This window comes from Marmota flaviventris, chromosome 9 (genome assembly GCF_047511675.1).
Source record: "Marmota flaviventris isolate mMarFla1 chromosome 9, mMarFla1.hap1, whole genome shotgun sequence".
Classification (NCBI taxonomy): domain Eukaryota; kingdom Metazoa; phylum Chordata; class Mammalia; order Rodentia; family Sciuridae; genus Marmota; species Marmota flaviventris.
In genome coordinates this window covers 87,759,739-87,779,215 of record NC_092506.1, presented here as the reverse complement: position 1 = coordinate 87,779,215, position 19,477 = coordinate 87,759,739, and the positions used below count along the sequence as shown (strand labels likewise).

Sequence of the window (19,477 nt, the reverse complement as noted above, 5' to 3'; positions counted from 1 at the left end):
CAATGCAAATGCTATATAAATATCTGCTATATTATTGTTATATGACAAGAAGAAAGAGTCTATATGTTCACTACAGGTACATTTTTTTCCCCAGTTATTGTAAATCTATGGTTGACTGAATCCATGGTGTCAGCTTTTCATCATTGTGATGGAACTTTGAAGAAGAAAAATTTATTTTGGCTCATGGTTTCAGAGATTTAGTCATTATCCACTGATTCCATTGTTCCGGGCATAGTGACGCAGAACACTATGGCAGAAATCATAGCAGAGAGAAGCTGCTCACCTCACGGTAGCCAGAAAGCAGAGAGAGCAAGTGGGGAGTGGCTATAGGGAAGGTGAACCCTTCCTGGGCATATCCCTCAGTGACCCACCTCATCTAGTCATGCCCACCTCTCTACAGTTACCACCCTGTTAGCCTGTGTAAGCTAGGATGGACTGATCAGGTGATAGCTCTCATAATGTAATCATTTCACCTCTGAATATTCCTTCATTAACACTGGAGCTTTTGGGGAATGCCTCATATCTAAACCATAATATCCATAAATGCAGAACTTGTGGATACAGAAGGCTAAGTGTACACTTATTTTTGTGCTTATGAAGTAATATAAAGTCACAGAATGAGGAAGTTTCTTTTTGAAACACTTAGAAAATCCTTATAAAAATAAAATCAGGCTTTCATTTTTTATAGATAGAGGTCTAGCTAGAAATAGTGTTCTTTACCCTTCTTTGGAATGACTGGTTAATTATATTCAATAATGGAAAAGTATTTTAAAAAGCTAATGCACTATGTCATAACCATTTATCACCAATAATCATATGAAAAAAATCATCATAGTTGGTGGTCCACATTTTGGAAAACTCTGGCTATAGTTGCCTATGTTTTTCAGAAGGAAAATGTGATTAAGGTTAATTTGCTCAGGCACTGGAATCACACCTTCCATTTGGTCATATAAATGATTTAGAGGGATGGATGCTTTATCAGTCAGGGTCCAGCTGGGAAGGGAAATCACTCTAGCTCTTCAAGTAGAGTTAATTTAATAGTAGAAATAGTTTATGTAGTGTCAGAAAAGCCAAAAGGAGGTTGTGAGACAACCTAGAGATTAGTAGCAGCAGGAAGATAACAGAAGGGGTCATGCCAGACTCTACATACCAGGGTAGTCAGGAAGGTGCGAGAAGGGTACGGTTTGCTAGATGAGAGATGGGAGTAGAGCTTGGTAAGATCTTGAGCCATGGCAAAGGTGTAATTTATGCCAGACACCAAAAGAAGAAGAGAGAAAGAGGGAGGAAAAGAAATGCCCTCAGTCTGGGGATATAACTCAGTTGGTAGAGTGCTTGCCTCACATGCACAGTCCCTGGCTTCAATCCCCAGCACCAGAGAGAGAGAGAGAGAAATGCCCTGGTCTCTCCCTTCCCTTGCCCTGCAATATTCCACTCTTGCCACCAAATGCTCAAACTTACCAGGAGACCAGAAGGAAGAGGTTCTAGGAAATGTGGCTCCCTATAATATGAGGCACAGGCAGGGAAGGACAAGAAACAGACTGGAAAGAAAACAGACTGCTGATCTTAATCATCATTAAAGATCATCTTAATAACCTGCATTTGAACCAACCAGAGGCTAACAAGACATTAGTGAATGGCATTTAGGAGGAACCTAATCACAAACCTTCCTCACTTCCTTCACCACTCTATTGAACTCCTCATCACACTCATCCTTGCTCTTTTTTTCTTGTTTCTCAAAGAAATAAATGTCCCTTGTTAATATGAGTCTCAGATTGCATCCTGTCGTAGCTTGCTCCATCAATTAACCCAAGTATTATCCCCTCTAGCACTGCACTTTCCTCTTTATTTTTTCAGCTAAGATTCATTAAAGAGAAACATACACTTTTTTCCCATTTATTATTACTCATTTTAATCTAATTTTTGTTATTATAGATTTAAAATCTGGCAAAGGTTAACAATAACACATCTTACCAAATCCAATGGCACTCCCCCTTACAAAACTTGACTGTTGAGTTTGATTCTCTTTGATCTCTCTTTCATGTTTTTTATTTTTTCATATTGGGGATTGAATCTAGTGGTACTTTACCACTGAGCTACATCCCAATCTTTAAAATTTTTGTTTGAGACAAATTCTTACTAAGTTGCTTAGGGACTTGGTAAATTACTGAGGCTGGCCTTGAACTTATGTCCTCCCATTTTAGCCTCCCTAGTCTTTAAGATTACAGTCATGCACCACTATGCCAGATTCAAATTCTTTCCTAACATGTATTTTTGAGACTATTTCCTCCAAATTTTCTCCTTTCTTAAATAGAAGGAGGACTAAAATTCTTGATTGGAAAAGGACAAGAAGAGAAAAGCAATGCTAGGAAGAGAATAGACAACTCTTTCTTGGGAAGAAGTGGGAAGGTAGGTTTCAATGTTCCCAATAATGTCCTGGTTCAAAAATTGTTCTCAACAATGTCCTGGTTCTTTTGTGCCAACTAAAAGAACATGAGTGACTGTAAATTTCTGGTAAAACTGCCACTATGTTTCTCCTGAAAAGGAAAGGAAATATAGACATTCATATAGTTCCAAGGTGAGTGGATACTACTACAAACCAGCTCCTATATGTATGCAATGGATCTGGGCTGGGTATGATAATCCCTTAATACCTCCACCAGTGGCTGGAAAGGGTCTTCTCTAGCTTTGTAACAAAGGGCTGAAATATTAGAAGGAATTAAGTTCTTCAGTGGGAGTTTTAGTGACACTAATGAATGCCCACTCCTACAGAGGCCAGTCTACCCAGTCGTTTGGGTTCCAGAATTTCTTTCTACAAGGTCTGTAGCCTCCATCAATCATCTCATACTGTATCCAAGCCAGCTGGCTGGGATTTGAATTCCTCTCTCATTCCTGCTCTGGTCTGTTTCTTTGGACTCAGCCCTATTTTAAGTATTTCATGGTTCATCTCATACAGAGATTATCCAGAGCATGTCTCTGACATCCAGTCACCGTTCTGTCTCTGCCCTGCCCTTCTGAATCAGACCTCTGTTTTTGAACCTTGAGGCTTTGCTATGAGCCTCAGTAGCCATACTTTCTTAGGATCAAACATTCCTTCCCCTGGCGGTGCTACCTCACGCCTGCTGATTGTCTCCTCTGACATCTTCCTGTGCACAATGGGGTGAGAGAACATGGATGGGAGCAAACTGCACAATGGGCAAAACTTTCTCTTAAAAGACGGGTTCCATGTGGCTGAATACTTCTTATACAGTTAATCAGTTAATTAATCTATATTATGGAGCCCTCTACCTATGCAACCATGCCAAACGCCATGGAGGAGACAAGAGAATACTCACAAATCCAAACTCTAAAGACCTAATTGGTAGGTGAATAAACAAGTGACAATAATTGAAAAGTAGTTGGAGCTTATTTAAATCTAAATTTTTTACTGTGTGACTTTGAGACTTATACAGGTGAAGAACTTGACTTTCCTATACAATATGAAAGCAAAATCTATCCTTTTGGATTACTGTGAAGATTTTATAAGAAGATGAATAAGAAAAACCTGGTGAACATAGTGAAAAACTTTGATTATCTTAAAATACTTTTTAGTTGTCAATATATTTTTATTTTATTTATTTATATGCAGTGCTGAGAATTGAACCCAGTGCCTCACACATGCTAGGCAAGTGCTCTACCACTGAGCCACCACCACAACCCCCAAAACTTTGATTTTTTTCCATTGCTTCAGCATGGTCCATTCACATACTGAAACCCAATGGATGTTTGAAACAGGAAATGCTCCTAATTAGTTATACAGGTGGTAGAAAATCTACAAAGACCACAAGAGGCCGGAGAGGCACTTCAGAGATTGGCAGCAATAGGAAGTCACTACTATGCCTTTGCTGTGGAGAAGAGTCTTTGATATAACCAGAGTCACCAAGTGAAAGATGGAAACAGAGTGGGCATGTGGAGGCAGGGGACAGAGCCACAGAGAAGCTTCCCCTATGCTAGAGAAGGAGCCCTTGGCACAGAGGGAGAGACAGAAATAAAATCTGTTTTTTTCCTCTCTTCATCCTCTCCACTCATATCTACAGGGAAGTCTTCCCATTAGCTGAACCCACCTTCCTTGGAAATGGGAATGTAGCTGGTGTGGTTCACCAGCTCCTTCCTGCAATGTAGGTGCACAGAGTAAGGGCTTGGAGAAGATTTAAGGGTAAACATACCAAGCATGAGCGCAGGCACTTGTCTTAGGGGAGTGGAGTGCTCAGGATGAGTGGTGTGTGTGCTGGAGAAAGGCACCACACTGCTGGGGGACAGAAGGCCATGCTGGGGTGTCAGGGGGAGTAAGTCTCAGCCAATAGCAAGTGATCATTTTGATAGGAAATAGGGAATCATTGTCGATTACTCAATAAGAACAACAATAGGATAAATCTAATATCTAAACCAAGGCCTTGCAAGCATTTATTGTGTTTATACCCAAATAGATTAAATACTTTTTAAACATTTTATTTTGACAAAAATTGTATGCATTTATCATGTAAAACAGGTTAAAATATTTTGAAATATACATTGTGGAATGGCTAACCAATGAACTAATCAACATGTGGATTACGTCACATACTTAATAATTTTTCTGTGGTGAGAATACCTAAAATTTACTCTCTTAGCAACTGTCAAGAATGCATAGGAAAAAAAAGAATGCATAGGAATAAGACAGATATTATTACCCTATGTAAGGGAATGATTGCACGAATGGTGTAACTCTACATCATATACAACCAGAGAAATGAAAAGTTGTGCTCCATTTGGGTACAATGAGTCAAAATGCATTCTGGTGTCATTTACAACTAATCAGAACAAATAAAAAATTTGATAAAATACCCGAACAGACACATCATCAAGGAGAACCAGGTGGCAAATAAGCATATGTAAATATCATTGAAGAATTGCCAATGAAAACAACAATGAAATACCACTACACACCTATTAGAATGTCCAAAATTCAAACTACTGAACCCACCAATTGCCAATGAGAATGTGCAGCAATAGGAACTCTTATTTTTTGTTAATGAGGACACAAAATAGTACAGATACTTTGAAAGATAATTTGACGATTTCTTATGAGACTAATGTAGACTTAACATACAAACCAGCAACTGTACTTCTAAGTATTTGTCAAAACAAGTTAAAAACTAAGTCCACACAAAAACCTGCACATGAATATTCCTAACAACCTTATTTATTATTGCCAATACTTGGAAGCAACCAATATATCTTTTAATAGGTGAATGGATAAATAAACTATGTTACATTCAACTTGATACTATTTAGTAGTAAAAAGAAATGATTTATCAAGCCATGAAAATACAAGGAGAAACATTAAATATTACTGAGTGAAAGAAGTCACTCTGAAAAGGCTTCATACTGTATGTATGATTCCAACTATATGATGCTCTGGAAAAGGAAAAATATAGACTGGTCATTGACAGGGATTATAGGGTAGGGAGGGATGAACAGAGGATGAATAGGTGGACATAGAGGATTTTTAGGGCAGTAAAAATACTCTTTATGCTACTCTAACATGTCCAAACCCACAAAAAGTCTAACACCAAATATAAGTCTTATATAAACTATTGATTTGGGTGATAGTGATCTGCCCATATATTCATGGATTATAACAAAGGTACCACTTGGGTATGAGATGTTATATGGGAGCCAGGGAAAAATGGAAATATCTGACCCTTCTGCTCAATTTTGCTGGGAACCTTAAACTACTCTAAAAAAATGAATTCTGTTTTAAAAAGAGACAATTGACTCCCTCTCTTGGCCTTGATTATCTTGTAACTGCTACCCCAGGCATAAAAAACAGATTTTTTTTTTCTATTGCCAAAAAAAGGACTGGTTGTTTTTAAAAGGTATTTTGTTGAGATAAAATTTACATACAATAAAATGCACCCATTGTAAATGTTAAAAAAAGAATTCATTATATTGTTATTAACTATATTTATCATCTTATATGATATGTTTTGAAATTATTGCTCTTAACTAACTGAAACTTTGTACCCTTTGACAAACATCTTTCCTTTTAAATACTTTTAGATTAAGTATTTGGAATTTTAATGATAGTTATTCAAATAATCTACCTGCTGGTCCACTTGGGTAGTAAAAAACAAAAACACAGAATTTTACATGGAAATAATAGATGAATAAAAAGGAAATTCTTTCAATTATTTCTAAAATTCAGTCATAATTAAAGGATATCTAACTTAGCATTTATAGAACAGGATTATCATTCTTAATTAAAAGATTATTCACAATTTTTACACAGCTGCTTTGAAAATTTATAGTCTCATAAAGCTCAATTCTCTTTCTTAACGAATTTTCTTTGAAGATTGTACAATGTAATATAAATCTGGTGATCTCACATTGCAGATTATGAAGCAGAAAATCTATGTTTCTTCCCACACAGCAGTTTGGCAGTTGTGAAATTTTGCTCAAGCATTTTGATACTACCTTAAACATTGCTGTCCACCTTGCCTGCTGCTGGGCACTGAGCTCCTCCAGAGCAGGAATGTCTTGTTCCTCTGACACTGACAACTTAGTTACACCGTCTGCCATACAGTAGGGGCAAAGTGTGTATTACCAATTTGCTGTCATTAAATTAAATGTAGAGAATTCTTTATAAAAAAATCTTTCATTTAATTGACATATAACTATTTGTATTTATGTGGTACAGATCAGGGTAACTGGAATTTCTGTCACCTCAAACATTTATCATTCCTTCATGTTGGAACTTTCAAAATCTTCTCTATTAGATATTTCAAAATACACAATTAATCATCGGCAACCATAATTATCCAACTGTACTATAGAACATTAGAAGTTACTTCCTCTATATGGAATATTCTTATGCATGAGGCCACCAGAGGATCCTCTTTCTGTCTGTTATGTAAACTGGGCTTGAAGTAGTGCTTCTGACAACCATGAAGCTTTTTGTGCCCTCTCTGATATTCTCTAACCATTATTCATATCTCTGTAGCAATCATGTGAAATTAGCTTCTGTGAATATCGGTTTTTGCAGTAGCAGAGTGAGCTACACAGGCCTAAGTTCAACCTTTATGAAGGTTAAAAAATACCTTACAACTGCAAGCAGTAATAGTTGTTAAGCATCTACTGTGAGCCTAGAACTGTGTCACACAGCCATTAACTCATTTAGTCCCATCATCCCAGATGAGGAGTGCCTATAAGAAATTGAGCAACAAATGTGCCAATTTTGGCAACTTTGAAATAATTATTATGTTTGCAGAATTGGAAACTTAATATTTAATGGTTTGATGTGCTAGAAAACTACTTATTCTCTGTATGCCTGCAGTTACACTGCTTTCCTTATGGTGAGGTGAAGGTGTCACTGAATGTGAAACTATAGAATTTATTTCAGGTGGTTGTCTGGGCATATACAGGATTAGCTAATCATATCACCACTGCATGCCTCTTGTAATTTTTTTCTTCCATCTGTTTCCTGTGACACAAAGTCATCCTGATTCTTCCTCTGAAAATATATTTTATATCCTAGTCTTTCTACCATGTACTACAGGCTCTTGAGCCCAATCTGAATTACTATAATAGTTTATTAACTATCTCTTCAACTCCTGGATTTCTTCCATTTCTATACATGCTTTCTAGAATTATCTTCCTGAATCATCTGCTTTCAACATTGCTTTGTCTAGAATTGTGGTTACAAAATGTTAAGATTTCCAAGAATATTTCTGTCTAGCCTCTAAAAACTAAAAACTATTTTTCCCTTAACATGGTTTTAATGCAATCATTTTAAAAATAGCAGGATGGACATCTTTCAGAATATAGGCTATTACATCAATTTAATACTTTTAGTTTTATGTAAAATGTATTAGATAATATTCTTACTTTCCTCTTTTAAATGTGATTATTAAAAACGTCACCACAGATAAGTATTGAGAAACACTGAACAATACAGCTCTAATAGGTACTTGGGCAACATATAAAACCAATTCCCAATGGGTGGTTGAGGAAGTGGGGGAGGGGCAGAATAAGAAATGGAAATATTTCCTTCCATCAACTCTTCTGACCTAGCATTGTCTTTGCAATCTATCCCCATACCTTCCAGGCTGATGGAACACCTCATTGCATGACTCACCCATTGCTACAGGTTAGGAGTCTCTTCCCTGTCAATCCTGGATCATAACACCCTTCCTAGCTCTTCATTGGGATGAGAGTGAAAAATATGGAGCACCATGTATCCCATGATTTGGACTCAAGCAGCTCTGCATTAGCAATCTTAGGTGCATTGCTTAACTGACAAACTCAGGCAAGTTTTCTTGTGGTAAAAATGTCTAGTACATTTAGTTCCTGATAAATCACAATTGCTCAAAAAATTGTAGTTATCATATTTGTATAACTTTATTTTGGAACATAAGAACAGGAATGGAAAACGTGAAAGTGTTGTTCCAGAGCTGTTTGTAGGTGCTTAGTCACAAAATTGAATTATAGATTCTGAGTCACCTTCTTCACTTCCTTTCTCTAGAACCTTCTTAACACTACTCATTTTGTCTACTACAATACAGATTGCAAACTATGTTTACTTGTTGATACGTACAGTGAGTTCCTGATTTTTCTTAACATCTAGGTGAGTTGTTATTGAGTGCTACTTGTTAGGGAATATGTCACATCATTTCAGAGAAACAAAATTAATCCAATTCTTCCCTTGAGTATGAATTTTAGGTATATGGAAATAGAATCTGAGGGGGTGGGAGGTAAATCCAGGAAACAGAGATCCTAGGACTAGTACTAAAAGGTCCAATAAATCCTCAGTCAAAGGCTGAGAGGCAACAGTCAGGCTCTGCTTAAGTGGAATAGTAAAGGTCAGCTTTGCTTATTTTTGCTGCTTCAGGGAGAGAAGAGGCAGACCTAAATATATTTAAGGACTTAAAACAGAATGAAGTTGAGACTGTCTGGGTTATCTGACTACTGGACTTTTTCAGTATCACTGGATTCCAAACAGATTCCATCTGTGTGAAATGTTCAAAACCCACTTTGAGAAAACAGTAAGAAAACAGAGAACTACAAAGCCTCAGTGGAAAAGAAATCCCATCTAAGAAAGCTGATGTGCAGGGTGTATGACCTTGCATATGTAAATATCATCTGCAAATAATCATAAAACATGGCACTTCCTGAGCTCATCTGCTTGTGAAAGTTTGTCTCTTTTCCTGAAAAATCTGTAAATGTGTGAACTTTGATGCATACCTACAAAAGTGAATTTTGATACATTAAAACAGCAATGAATTTATATTTTTGAATCCATTAGTAAAGAAATTTTAAAGTACTGATGCATCCAGTATCGGCTTCAAGATATTTATTTGCATAATAGTATATTTCTTTGTGCATGTACCCCATGCATTATCAAAGTGCTTGGTAGTAAAGAATGGGAAGGGCAAGACAGATGATTGTGATTCATTCCCTCACCAGCAGGATACAGTCAAGTGTAATCAAGAAGTCTTAGAAGGAGCTGGAGGAAAGGCCAAGCCTGACAATCTCTTGGAAAAGATCTTGAGCCGTGGTGGCTCATACCCTTGCCTTTTACTCTTCTGGAACTCTAGGTCCTTGGAAAAGGTAAGATTCTAGGTCAAACCCAGGAAAATATGAAAATGATGAATCATAGCAAGAAGAAGAACTTGGAGTTATAAGCAGTTTTGAACACTACACTGGAGGCAAGTGATTTTTAAATCCCCAAGGAAATTGCAGGTGGTGCAGAAAGACAGGGTGGAGTTAGAAAACATCCGTGGTGTGTTTTTGAGTTGTCTTGGATAGTTCTCTACCGTGACTTGAAAGCAACATTGCAGCTGTTTCTCCATTAGGTTTAATCTGTCACTGATAGAGGAGTTTTAAAGACAGCCTTAAAACTTTTCCATCTAGCACTAGAGCTTATATCATAATGCCAAAATATAGCTATGAAGAGAATAAACAAGTAAAACCTCAAACAGTGGACTACAAAATGGAAATTTGATAGAAAGTCTCTGAGTGTTTTCTTTATTAGTAAAATAGGAAGTTGGGGCAGTTATCAAGTTCTCCTCTTGCCATAACCACATAATGGTAAATAAAGCTTATAAAATATTTTTATTTGACAGTTTGCTAATTTTTAATCTTATTTTGTTTAAGAGTGTTTAGTGTAAGGGTAAGAATGAGCTTTGGAAAGCATTCTTAGCTTAGATTATGTAATTTTCAAGTTACAGGGGTCTTAGGAATAAAATAATCCAATATTTTCACTTTGCAGTAGTGAGAAAGAAGACTCACAAAATTGGGAGAGACTTAGACAAGGTCACAAAATACATTCATTTATTATTATGTATATTAATGGTCTACAATGTGCCAGGCATTTACTGCTGAACCATAGGTGCTGGATAGACTATGGAATGCCATACTCTTCTTAATTACACCATTTTCTCCACAGGAAAATGGTGCCAACTAGTTATTTTATGCATAAATAATCAAGTAATTAAAATCTACCCCCTTGACTACTGGACAAGTCAATGGAAATATAAATCAGGGTGCCGCAATCTGATATGCAGTTCTTCTGATATTATCAAATTTGCTCTTTGTGAAGCATGAATACTAAGGAAAAGTAGGTGGTTTGCTTAAGCTTCATTACCCAGTCTGGAGAGCACAGGGTCCAGATTGACAATGTGGCAGATGAGCCAATTCCCAAGTGACCTGAATTCCCATTATCCTTGCATAAATCCTTGGAGAAACAAACTTGATGAGACAATGTATTTATATAGAGGACTGAGGGCTATGAGGGACATGTGTAAGTATGATCAGTGGGAAAGGCCAGAAACAGCAAAATGTAGAACATGAGGTTGAAAAAAATAAAAAGCAACCAAAAGAGAAGACATGTGAGATTTTTAAGCCACAGTAAGGATGTGGATTTTATTTTGCCAAAGAATAACAAGATCATTTTCTGGCTTTCAAAGCTCTCTCACAAAATCTAATGCAATATACAACCTAAAACTTAGCACTAAATTTTATAATATATTAAGCAGTTATTATTGACTGCATAGGGGATAGAAAAAGGGATTCCGTTAAATGTTAAGATCAAGATGAAAAAGCAAAAAAGTATTTATAATGGCCAAATGTTAAAGAGGTAAAGAAAAATATGTTTTTAGGGCCCATGACCTTCTCCAAACCAATATGATCCTTTGGGATCCAGTTATAAATTTTCATAATAATGTAAACAAAATTTTATCAGTAGCAGTAAGACTATGGAAAGAAAATCAGGGGAAAAACAAAACTCTGGCTTAAGTTAAAACATTATTAAGTAAGCTTAATTTATGACAAGTAATTTATCTTCTACCTACAGGTTAATACTGCAGCTTCACTTAGCAGGGAGTGGGGAGATAAAATATAGAAGGGAATAAAGACGTTCACACCACCTTTTATATAAAATACTTCTTGGATGATTATTCTCTGAGCCTTCACTAAAAATTCCCTTTGATGGAAAATTTGTAAAGGGAATAACATTTTTTTCTACCTTATTAGGATAGTGAGGAAACAGGTAGGCGTTCAGAAACCCAACTCTCTTCTGAGAGTTGGGTACCATTCAAGTTCTACTTGAAACCTTAGGCAGAAACTTGCTCCTCCATGGAGAGTTTCCTGGTAACATTAAGAAACATGGGAAATTACCACCATCTAAGAAAGAAAGAAAGAAAAGAAGGAAGGAAGGACGGAAGGAAGGAAGGAAGGAAGGAAGGAAGGAAGGAAGGAAGAAGACATGGGAGGGGAAATCAGGAAAAAGGCGATTTAAGCTTCCTTAGTAGATTTTATTTTCTATACAATTACCAGCAGATCAGGAATACTTTTAGATTTCAGTAGGTCTTAAGACCTTCATGATGGCTCTGTGAATTAAGGGTAAATGTAGGAAGGAGCTTAGTGCAATTAGTTGGTTTCAAAACCAAATAAGCAATCATATCCAAAGAGCTCTCATGATGAACTGGTGCCATCCTGGGAGGTGGTACTTGGTGACATGTCAAATATCAACATTAATTTCAACTGACTTAAATTAGAACTTTGGAGTCAGCATTTCTATTCCAATTTAGTATTCAGTTTTAAAATTGTGTCCCCTTCATGTTTGTTCCCATCCCACATTGTAACCATAGAAATAGAGTTTCAATTCATGAGTAAACAAATAATACAAAATCAATGGAACAATAAAACATCATTTTTAATGAAGTATGAGATAGCCATGCAATAGGATACTATATAGCCATAAAAACATTATTAGAAAATAATATTTAAATTATATATTGGAGATATTTACCATCTGTGGTTAGTTTTAAAAGCATGATACAAAATAGCATTATAGAATATGTCAATTTTATAAAAGAGAAGTATAACCAGAAATGTAAAATATCATAATAACATACATAAGATATTAACAATAGCTGTTTGAAGTGTAGGATTATGGTTTCATTTTTTGTTATTTTACATGTTTATATTTTCTAACATAAATATGTGGTCTGTATTATAAACAGGAAAATAATGTGGCACTCATCCTAGATTAGAAAAATAATACATGAAACTATTAGCTGAATAGTTCAGGATTCCATAGTGGTTTTTATCAAATCTGATGACCTTAGTGTCTCCTTGTCATACATACACGTACACATTGAAAGATTCCCTCCTTTTCTTCTGAGCCAGGGAAACCTTGAGAACACATCTGCAGGATGTTATCTTCTGTACACCAGAAGGGAAGGCAGTATGAGGATCTATTCTCAGCTCCTGCTGAGTACTAGGACGTGAGGGAGTAGAAAAGTGATTTTCCAAGGGGTTGTGGCTCAGTGGTAAGGTGCTTGCTTAGCATAAATGAGGCACTGGGTTCAATCCTCAGCACCACATAAATGTAAAATAAAAAAATATGTGTCCATCTAAAACTAAAAAAATAAATATTAAAAAAGAAAAGTGATTTTCCTAGTTTCTGAAAGACTGATGATTTTAGGATAAAGAGACTGAATAAAATCAAACTTCATTTAGGAAGGAAGTTAGCAAAAGAGGTTTTGAGTCTAGACAATATTCAAAATGAAACAAGAATTTTCAGGAAAGAAGGGAAAAATTCAGAGGGATCCAAGATGGCAGGCTAGAGGGAGGCTGCCTTCTGTGTTGCTCCATGCCCTGGAATTCTAGTAGTGGGAATACTGTTTCTCTGAGAGTTATTAGAGGACCCCCCCACAGCTGCTCCCGCCTAGGAATCCACACTTAGGCAGGCTACCCAGCCACTGCCCACACACAGAACCTCTGGCCACTACTCCCATGTGAACCCCCATCTACAAACATGAGGCTGCCACGGTTGCCTCCATCTTGAGATTGCAACCACTGACATAGTCCCCTACATGCAGTAGCCTGCACATGGGGACATAGGACAGGATCTGGAGACAGCCATCAGCCACAACACTGCACAATACAGAGCTGCATCTCTGAACACCCCACCTAATGCCACCACCTTGCCTGACCCGACCCGACACTCCATCACTGAAAGCAGCTGCCTCCATCTTGGGACACCTTTGTCTCCATCTTTAGTTGGGCCAACTCCCAGCTTGGAACACCTGCTGGGGCCTAGAAACATTATCAAGGTACCTATAGTCCCCAACTCCCCCCTGTCCTCCACAGCCGCTAACCTGACACAGTGCCTGTGGCTACTCAGTGGGTCCATGGCTTGCAAAGCCTGGTTCTGAACTGCCCAATTCAGAACAGCTCTCCATGATGGTTGTGCAGACCCCAGAGTGCAGCCCACAAGACCTCTGAAGAGAGAGGTTCCTGATTGGGAAGTAGAAAGGGAGTGAGTGAGTGGGATATTTGGGTCAAAAGGTGGTTTTATTCCCAGTTTTCCAAGAAATCTCTATACTGCTTTCCATACTGGCTGCACCAATTTGCAGTCCAACTAGCAATGTATGAGTATACCTTTTCCCCCACATCCTCGCCAACACTTATTATTGTTTGTATTCTCAATAGCTGCCATTCTGACTAGAGTGAGATGAAATCTTAGAGTAATTTTGATTTGCATTTCTTTAATTGCTAGAGATGTTGAACATTTTTTCATATATTTGTTGATTGATTGTATGTCACCTTCTGAGAAGTATCTGTTAAGTTCCTTGGCCCATTTACTTATTGGGTTATTTGTTTTTTTTGGTGTTTAGCTCCTTGTGTTTTTTTTATATGCCCTAGAGATTAGTGCTCTATTTGATGTGAATGTGGTAAAAATTTTCTCCCAAGCTGTAGGCTCTCTATTCACCTCACTGATTGTTTCTTTTGCTGAGAAGAAGCTTTTTAATTTGAATACATCCCATTTATTGATTCTTGATTTTAATTCTTATGCTATAGGAATCTTTTAAGGAAGTAGGGGCCTAATCTGATATGATGGAGATTTGGGTCTACTTTTTATTCTATTAGACCCAGAGTCTCTGGTTTAATCCCCAGATGTTTGATCTACTTTGAGTTGAGTTTTGTGCGTGGTGAGAAATAGGGGTTTAATTTCATTTTGTTGCAAATGGATTTCCAGTTTTCCCAGCTTCATTTGTTGAAGGGGCTATCTTTTTTCCAACATATGTTTTTGTTGCTTTTGTCTAATATAAGATAACTGTATTTATCTGGGTTAGTCTCTGTGTCCTCTATTCTGTACCACTGGTCTACCAGTCTAGTTTGGTGCCAATACCATGCTGTTTTTGTTACTATTGCTCTGTAAATAGTTTAAATTTTGGTATAGTGATGCCACTTGCTTTACTCTTCTTGTTAAGGATTGCTTTAGCTATTCTGGGTCAAGGACTTAAAAACAGAATACTACAGGGACACAGTCACATCAATGTTTATTGCAGCACAATTCACAATAGCTAAAGTGTGGAACCAACCTAGATGCCCATCAGTAGATGAATGGATAAAGAAAATGTGGCATATATACACAATGGAATATTACTTAGCAATAAAAGAGAATAAAATAATGGAATTTGCAGTAAATGGATGGAGTTGGAGAATATAATGCTAAGTAAGCCAATCCCAAAAAATCAAATGCAGAATGTTTTCTCTGATATAAGGAGGCTGATTTGTAATGGGCTTGGGAGGGGGAGCATGGGAAAATTAAACAAACTCTAGATTAGGCAAATGGGAGGGAGGGAAAGGGAGGAGGCAAGGAGGTAAAAAAAAGATGGTGGAATGAGATGGATATCACTACCCTAAGTACATGTATGAAGACACAAATGGTGTGAATATACTTTGTATACAACCAGGTATATAAAAAATTGTGCTCTATATGTGTAATATGAATTGTAATACATTCTACTGTCATATATAACAAATTTGAATTAAAAAAAATTCAAAAAAGAAAGGGAGGAGTTGAGTGAAATAGAGTTTAGAGACTAAATTAGAGACCAGGAATTGTGAGGTCTACAGGTGATATATGGAGATAAGATCAGGTGCCCACATTACATAAGTGGGTCCCAAGGAGATCTTTGGGGTCCAGTCTCCCATCCGGGACCAGCAAGTGCTATACCTCACCTCCAGGAACTCCGCCCCCAAGACCGACCCTCCCACCATAAAACCTTCACCATCCTAAGGATGGAGATATCAGCAAACAACAGACAACCCCACCTATTGGATGAGAAGGGAAGCAGGAATATTGAGCTCCAACAAAACCAATTCTTGAATTTTCCTTTGGGGTTTCTTTCTTTTCTCTTTTTTTCCCTCCTTCCTTTCTCTCTCCTTCTTCTCCTGCCCTCACATTCCCAATATTTGTGAAACCAAGTACTTTTCATGAATTGGGGTACTGAGGACTGGAATGTCTGATTAGTATATTACAGTTGTCTTGTATATTTTTTTATCTCCTATTTTTACATTTTTTAATTCTTCTTAATTTTCATGTATTTTTTTTTTGTTTGTTGTACTCTCTCTATTGTCTTCCCACTTACTTGTCTTTCAAAAATCACTTTCTCTCTTTTCTCCTGCCAACTTTTTAAATTCCTCTTTCAAGTATCCTAAGATCTAATAACTCTATATCCTTACCTACTACCCCCTCAACATCTCATTCCACACCCCATCCCCAGTTCTCTCTGTCCATCGTCAGAGACCCTTTTGCAAACTACTGTAATAATAATATAAACATATTTTAGATAATAATTGAACTCAACATTTTTGTATATTGTGACAAAACCATAAACATTTTAATAGTAGCTATTTGGTTTAAGGCTATGTATTGCTTATACTGGAATCTGTAAATATTGTTCTCCCCTTAAAGGAGAGGTATTTGAACCCTTCAAGGAAACTATAAGTCTATCGGGTAAAAACTGCAACACCTCAGATCTGCAGTGCTAGAGGGGAAGACACACGAACAACATGAAAAAACAAAGGAAGAAAGAGCCCCAAACAAACCAAGATGCTACATTTTTAGAATACATGGCCAGCACTGCAGAAGAAATTACAGAGAAGGAGTTCAAGATGTACATAATTAAAATGTTCTGTGAATTAAAGGATAATAAGAACAAATACAGGCAGCAAAAGATCATTTGATAAAGACCTACATAAGCAAATACAGGAAGCAAAAGATTACTTCAATAAGGAGATAGAGGTTCTGGAAAAAAAAAACAACCAGAAATCCTTGAAATGAAGGAAAACAATAAACCAAATTAAAAACTCAATAGGAAGCATAACCAACAAATTAGATCACTTGGAAGACAGAACCTCAGACAGTGAAGACAAAATATAAAATCCCTTTTTTACAAAGATTTTTAAAAGAGGCACTGGGTTCAATCCTCAGCGCCACATAAAAATAAATAAAATAAATAAAGTAAACATAAAAATAAAGTAAACACAGCACCACATAAAAATAAATAAAATAAATAAAGTAAACATAAAAATAAATAAAATAAATAAAGTAAACATTGTTTACTTTATTTATTTTATTTATTTTTATGTGGTGCTGAGGATTGAACCCGCGTGCCTCAGATGTGTGAGGCAAATGCTCTACCACTGAGCTATAACCCCAGCTCCCAAATATATAATGTTGAAAATAAAGTTGATCACACAATGAAAATGGTGATAAACCATGAGCAGAACAGTTAAGAATTATGGGATAACATAAAAAGACCAAAATTAGAATTATAGACGAGGAGAGCATAGAGTTACAAACCAAAGGAATGAACAATCTATTCAATAAAATAATGTCAGAAAATTTCCCAAACATGAAGAATGAATTGGAAAATCAAACACAAGTGGATTTCAGGACACCAAATGTTCAAAATCCCAATAAATCTACACCAAAGCACATTATAATGAAAATGCCTAGCATACAGAATAAGGAGAGAATTTTAAAAGCCACAAGATAAAGGAATCAGATTACACATAGGGGGAAACTAATTAGGATCTATGCAGATTTTTCAACCTAGACTCCGAAAGCTAGAATATCCTGGAACAACATATACTAAGCTCTGAAAGAAAATGGATGCCAACCAAGAATCTTGCATAATTAAGCTTTAGATTTGATGATGAAATAAAAACCTTCCATGAAAAACTAAAGTTAAAAGAATTTACAACTAGAAAACTTGCACTACAGAACTTCCTCAACAAAATATTCCATGAGGAGGAAATGAAAACAACAATAAAAATCAGCAAAGGGAGGTAGTACACTAAAGTAAAAACCAAACAAAAGAGAAACCAATTCAAGTTAAATACCAAAAATAAATAAAAATTACCATGAATACAAATCATGTCTCAATAATGACTCTGAATGTAATGGCCTTAAGTCACCAATCAAAAGACATAGACTGGTAGATTGGATTTTTAAAAAGATCCAACAATATGCTTCCTTCAAGAGACTCATAGGAAAAGACATCCACATAATAAAGGCAAAAGGTTGGGAAAAACAATACCACTCCCATGGACTGTGGAAGCAAGCAGGGGTTTACATCCTCATATTAATAAAGTAGACTTGAAGCCAAAGTTAATCAAAAGGGGTTAAAGAAGGCTATTACATACTGCTTAAGGGAACCATACAGCAAGACATAACAATTACAAATATATTTGCCCCAAACAATGGAGCATCTACATTCATCAAACTCTTCTCAACTTCAAGAGTCAAACAGACCACAAAATAATTATGCGTGACTTTAACATACCTCTTTAATCACAGGATAGATCTTTCAAAGAAAAACTAAACAAAGAAACTACAAAACTCAATACTATAATCAACAAATTAGACTTAACAGACATATATAGAATATCTTATCCATCAATGAGTGAATACACTTTCTTCTCAGCAGCACATAGATCCTTCTTTTTAAAAAAAAATATTTATTTTTTACTTGTAATTGGACACAATATATTTATTTTGTTTATTTATTTTTATGTGGTTCCGAGGATCGAACCCAGGGCCTCGCATGTGCTAGGCGAGCTCTACCACTGAGCCACAACCCCAGCCCCCTACATGGATCCTTCTTTAAAATAGATCATATATTATGCCACAAAGCAACTCTTAAAAAACACAAAAATGTAGAGATACAACCCTGCATGCTATCAGATCATAATGGAATGAAATTAGAAATCAATTATAAAATAAAAAATAAAAGGTACTCCAATACCTGGATACTAAATAATATGCTACTGAATGAACAATGGGTTGCAGAAGACATCAAGGAGGAGATTAAACAATTTTTAGAGATAAATGAGAATACTGATACAATCTCTGGGACACTATGAAGGCAGTACTAAGAGGAAAGTTCATTGGATGGAGTGGATTCTTTAAAAGAAGAAAAAGTCAACAAATAAATGACCTAACATTATATCTCAAAGCCTTAGAAAAAGAACAAATCAACACCAAAAGTAGTAGAAAACAGGAAATAATAAAAATCAGAGCTGAAATCAATGAAATTGAAACAAAAGAAACAATTAAAAAATTTGAGAAAACAAAAAGTTGGTTCTTTGATAAAACAAAATTGATAAACCCTTAGCCATGCTAACAAAGAGAAGGAGAGAGAAAACTCAAATTACTAACATCCATGATGAAAAAGGAAATATCATGACGGACAATAACTGAAATACAGAAGACAATTAGAAATTATTTTGAAAATTTGTACTCCAATAAAATAGAAAATATCAAAGGCATCGACAAATTTCATATGATTTCCCCAAACTGAATCAGGATGATATACACAAGTTAAACACATCAATTTCAAGCAATGAAATTGAAGAAGCCATCAGAAGCCTACCAACCAAGAAAAGCCCAAGACAGATTGATTCACAGCTGAGTTCTACAAGACCTTCAAAGGAGAACTAATACCAATACTCCTCAAATTATTCTATGAAGTAGGAAAAAGGGGAACACTTCCAAACTCATTCTGTGAGACCAATATCACCCTGATCCCCAAGCCATAAAAAGACACATTAAAAAGATAAAACTTCAGACCAATATCTCTAATGAACATAGATGCAAAAA

At 36.2% G+C, this 19,477-nt stretch overlaps 1 pseudogene; it reads right to left on the bottom strand.

Annotated features, from left to right (window-relative positions):
* Positions 1 to 19,477, bottom strand: part of LOC114089025 (large ribosomal subunit protein eL39-like) — a 164,448-nt pseudogene that overhangs the window by 123,799 nt on the left and 21,172 nt on the right.